Raw genomic sequence first — 5,754 nt, 5'->3', positions numbered from 1 at the left:
AATGATGAACTATAACAGTAATCGTAATGATACGCTGTCTGAACGTTAGACACAGAATAATGGGCAGAATCGCTTCGTAGCATCAGCAATCACAGGAAGAAAATGCCTTCAAATAAGAATAGAGGGAAAGTCGCGAAATGAGAAGGGGAAAGAGGGTTTGGGCAAGCTAACTGTATGCCTTGTATTCAAGCCATCAAGTCTGCTCCGCCTTTCAATGATTTCATGTCTGATTTCATAACCTTAAACTACATTTTCTTGCCTTTCAACATAATACTGGATTCCTTTACGGATTAAAGATCTGCAGATGTCATCCTGGATTACACTTAATGCCTCTTCTGTAGCCGCCTTCTGCTTTCAAAATGTTCACCAATTCAGAACCTTCTGAGAGAACACACATTTCTTCATCTCTGTCATAAATGTGCCATCCCCCTCAAGATAGGAGACACTCAGATCCAGCATTTTCCTGGAAGACAACCAACCTTTCTGCGTCTAACTAATTGAATCTTTAAAACATAAAACTACACGTATCAATGAGGATTCTTTTTGAAGTACTGCGTCAGAGCAGGCCAAGGCAACTGATGTCAGCGCTTCTTCCCATTTGGTTTTACCTCCGATGTGAAACTCTCATCGAATTTGACAGAGTTGCTATCTTTGCTGTTTCTAATGTCAGCGATGCACTTTCAATTTAAGACACAACAAAATTTTAGTCCATAATTGGAAATTAAACTCAGCAAATGGCAGTGAGAGAACTAACTTTCTACACGAAAGCACGAAGTGGAGCACATGCAATGCTTGCAACTTTGCTTGGTGACTTTGTGTTTGAATTTTTTGTTCAACGGAATATGATGGAGTCTGATTTTTTCAACAGCATGGCGATAGGACCTTTGGCCCAGTGTGTCAGTGTCATTCATTGCACATCACGCTTCTAAACCAGGTTTGCAGCAAATAACTCATTGCCTGGTGTCTCGAACTGTTGATCTGATCATCTAAACAATAATTCAATGTCTTCAGGGCTTAAGTAGAACACAACAGCTTACTTGACACATTGATTCTGAAAAACAAATCTTTGTCAGCGCCATTTGGCAGTTTTCTTCATGATGCTAAAAGTGTCGATTTAAATCTCACACTCTTTGAAAATAACGCGAATGACTGTATTTTTCAAACTCACTCTCGAAGATGGAAGCAGCTCGGTTGGTCCAGAAGAATTATGCCCTGATTAATCCTTTAATCCGAGTTTCAAGGTCAGACTTTGTTGCATCCCTGGGATACACAAGAAATGTTGTATTCTCCATTATATGTATTGTGCGTATTAGTTATCTTTGCAGGATATAAACAAATACATGTAGTTTATGTGTATAAAAATCGAAACAAATACATTTAAAATCTACAATTGCTGCAGATTAACCAGCCTCGGGCTACTGTCTTTGTATAGTTTGCACATTCTGCTTGTGTCTATGTATGCTTCGTCCGGATGTTCCGGTTTCCTCGCACACTCCAAAGATATGCAGGTCACGTGAATTCGCCATGAAAAATTGCCCACAGTGTTCAGTGATATGTTGGCGAGGTGCATGGGTCAGGTCACGTGTAGGGGAAATATGCTAAGGGAATGATTCTGGGTTATGCTGCTGAGGGTTTTTTGGACTTGTTGGACCAAATGGGCTTTTTGCACTCTGTGGGGATTATAAGTAAATTTTGTATAACCCAAACACTGAGAGAGGTTGAATATCGCTCATTCCACGGCATTATTAGTGAGCATTCTTCGTACCTTCACGTGTGCACAGGCGCAGTTAGAGTGATCCGAAGAAGAAGTCTTTTCTTCAGCTCACGAAAAGGTAACAATGGGGGGGTGGGTGGAGGTGCGAAGGAGGTGATGGACGAGGCACCTATACGGCGAGGCTTTCTATGCACTTTTGTTGAGGCAGAGCCTGTATCAAGAAACTTTCTGTCCCCAAAAGAGAAAAGTCGACATTCCGTCTCAGCGAATGGTACGAGGTAACAGCCTCTTGCAGGGGATAAGTGTAGGAGTACGCATGCGCGGTCATCCCCGATCAGGAGAGAGAATGTTGTGAATGTCCCTCCTGGACAGACAGTCTGCAAACTCCTTATACAGGGAATAAGGAGCAAGTATTAACATACAGCAAACTCCAAACAGAATAAATATTTGTATCTTCTCAATTTCTGTTCCGGACTGACTGAGATAGTTTTCTAAACTTATTTTTCAGCATGTTAGATGTGAATTTGCGGATCAGAAACTTAATCCAAATGATACATTAGAATCAAAACATGTTGCGTCATTTGGAACTGAATGCTATCGGCCTTTGAATGGAACTGAGGAAAAATAAAAGTAACATGAAATCCCTTTCTAACATGCCTAATACTTAAAATATTAGAAAATGGGAATCTTATTCATTGTCTATCTTATCTAAGCCTGTCATAAATCGAAACACCTTTATCAAATCTAACCTCGACCTCCTGTGCTCTGTGATTAGAACCTTCAATTTATCTAACCTGACCTTTCAATTAATATATCTGATTCCCTGAATCATTCTGAATAATCTTGTTTTAAATCTTTCCGTGAACCCTCACATTCTTTGTGGAGATGGCTTGTTGCACAGTCACACACATTCTGCATTCATGTTATAGAATTAAGGAAAATCCAAATATTGTTTTACAAATATATTAACGACAAAAGGGTAACTAGGGAGAGAATAGGGCCCCTCAAAGATCAGCAAGACGGCCTTTGTGTGGAGCTGCAGAAAATGGAAGAGATACTAAATGAATATTTTGCCTCAGTATTTACTGTGTGAAAGGATATGGAAGATATAGACTGTAGGGAAATAGATGGCGACAACTTGCAAAATGCCCATATTACAGAGGAAGAAGTCCTGGATGTCTTGAAATGGGTAAAGGTGGAAAAATCTCAAGGAACTGATCAGGTGTACCCGAGATATCTGAGGGAAGCTAGAGCAGTGATTGCTGGGCCTCTTGCTGAGATATGTGTAGCATCGGTAGTCACAGGTGAGGTGCTGGAAGACTGAAGGTTGGCAAACATGGTGCCACTGTTTAACAGGGGCGTTAAAGACAAATCAGGAACTATAGACCAGTGAGCCATACTTCGGTGATGTGCAAGTTGTTGGAGGGAGTCTTGAGGGACAGCATGTGCATGTATTTGTAAAGGTAAGGACTGATTAGGGATAGTCAACATGGCTTTGTGCGTGGGTAATCATGTCTCACAAACTTGATAGAGTTTTTTGAAGATCTAACAATGAGGTTTGATGAGGGCAGAGAGTAGATGTGATCTATATGGACTTCAGTAAGGCGTTCGATAAGGTACCCATTAGAGACTGATTAGCAAGGTTAGATCTCATGGAATTTAGTGGGAACTAGCCATTTGGATACAGAACTGTCTCAAAGGCAGAAGACAGAGAGTGTTGGTAAAGGGTTGTTTTTTTCCGACTGGAGGCCTGTAATGAGTGGAGTGCCACAAGGATCGGTGCTGGGTCCTCTACCTCTTGTCATTTACATAACTGATTTGGATACGAGCATAGGAGGTACAGTTAGTAATTTGGCAGATGACACCAATATTGGAGGTGTATTGAAAAGCGAAGAGGGTTACCTCAGATTAGAATAGGATCTGGACCAAATGATCCAATGGGCTGAGAAGTGGCAGATGGAACTTAATTCAGATAAATGTGATGTGCTGCATTTTCAGAAAGCAAATCTTCGCAGGACTTAATGGTAAGATCCTGGGGAGTGTTGCTGAACAAAGAGATTTTGGAGTGGAAGTTCATAACTCTTTGAAAGTGGAGTCGCAGCTAGATAGGATAGTAAGGAAGGCGTTTGGTATGCGTTCCTTTATTGGTCAGAGTATTGAGTACAAGAGTTGGGAGGTCGTGTTGCAGCTGTACAGGACATTGGTTAGGCTACTGTTGGAAGATTGCGGGCAATTCTGATCTCCGTCCTATCGGAAAGATGTTGTGAAACTTGAAAGGGTTCAGAAAAGATTTACAAGGATGTTGCCAGGGTTGGAGTTATAAGTAGAGGCTGAATTGGCTGGGGCTGTTTTCCCTAGAGCGTCGGAGACTGAGGGGTGATCTTACAGAGGCTTACAAAATTATGAAGGTCATGGATAGAGTAAATACGCATAGTCTTTTCGCTGAAGTCGGGGTGTCCAGAACTAGAGGGCATGGGTTTAAGGTCAGAGGGGAAAGATATAAAAGAGACCTAAAGGGCAACTCTTTCATGCAGACGGTGGTACGTGTATGGAATGGGTTGCCAGAGAAAATGCTGGAAGCTGATACAATTGCAACATTTAAGAGGCATTTTGATGGGTATATGAATCAGAAGGGTTTGAAGGGATGTGGGCCGGTTGCTGCCAAGTGGGACTAGCTTGGTTTGGCATATCTGGTTGGCATGGACGGGTCGGACCGACGGGTCTGTTTCCACGCTGTACAACTCTGTGACTCCATGACTCTTACTGTGAATACATGAGAGTAAATTCAGTACAATCACCCTCATGACCAATACTTTGACAACTGTGAGAGTTTTGTCTGACCCCAGAGCTTCTGATATGGTTTGAGCTGCAGACCCTTGCATTTTATTTTAATGTTAAGAGTAATGAAATTATTTTAGTATTCACAATACAGCTTCTTGTGCTGTTCCCAGCTATCTATGAAAGTTTGACATGGCTATGCGACTGGCGTGACACCTTGTTGTGGATCTGATTCAATGTCCTTCCAATGCTCTGTTTTATCTCTTTTCTCTGTGATCAAATCTCTGTCATTGGTTGACTCCCTCTGTTCTCAGTACTATGTGCGACTTATTTAGTAATTGTACTGCCACTTCCATTGACTCTCTCAATAACATTTTACCAGCTGAACGTCTCCTGACAACTTCCTGCAAACAATTATCACCCCTGAATGACTCCCACAGCAGCAAAGGAATAATTCATCGAGTGATGATGAAGGAACTTTGATATTTGTCCAAATCAATGTCAAGCAACTGAAGTAAAAATAATGCCTTACACATAACTGAAACTTCTCAGCTTTTTCGCTGAGGTTTTATAAAGCAATTGTGACCCCAGTCACTGACCGATATATTAGGGTGATGAAAATATCTGTTATGAACAAATTTGTAATTTTCAAGGAGTACTTTAAAGCGTAATACTTTAATTACGAGAGTGGTAGAAGATTTGGGAAAGATTTCACAGTTTATGTCCTTGACAGCTGAAAGCCAAGGGCACCAAATGTGCAACATTGAAAATCGAGAATGCTCAGGAGGTTCGAATTACAGACAATGCAGATACCTTGAAGGGCATTTGTGACAATTCATTCTTGAGATGTAGGCACTGCTGGCTTTTATTGGCCACGTTAATTGTCCTTGAGAGAGCTGGTGAACAATACTGAGAGAGATTAAGAGGAACCGATCAACATTTTTGAATAGAATGCTGAAAAGTTTAAAATTTAGTTGTGCAAGCTTTGTGTAGTGAGTGAACAAGACCTGGACCGACTACTCACACAGGCTGAAGAGTTCTAGATGACTTCAGGATTACATCACTAAGTGAATAACCATTTACTACTTCCCTTATTGCATTGTGTCAGCTCGTGTAGGAAGATAAAGACGCTGAAGTCAATGGAAAGCATAACAACTCATGAATCATAACCGCAAGTACACCCATAAATAGAGACAGAGGAAGCAAGCCAGATGCATAGAGGGGGATGTGAGAAGACAATGCGTCGTGCATTTGGAGTTTGG

This window comes from Chiloscyllium plagiosum, unplaced genomic scaffold (genome assembly GCF_037043375.1).
Source record: "Chiloscyllium plagiosum isolate Xiang-an unplaced genomic scaffold, Cpla_swu_hap1 HiC_scaffold_42, whole genome shotgun sequence".
Taxonomy (NCBI): domain Eukaryota; kingdom Metazoa; phylum Chordata; class Chondrichthyes; order Orectolobiformes; family Hemiscylliidae; genus Chiloscyllium; species Chiloscyllium plagiosum.
The sequence above is the reverse complement of the archived record's forward strand: the minus strand, read 5'-3'. Positions refer to the sequence as shown.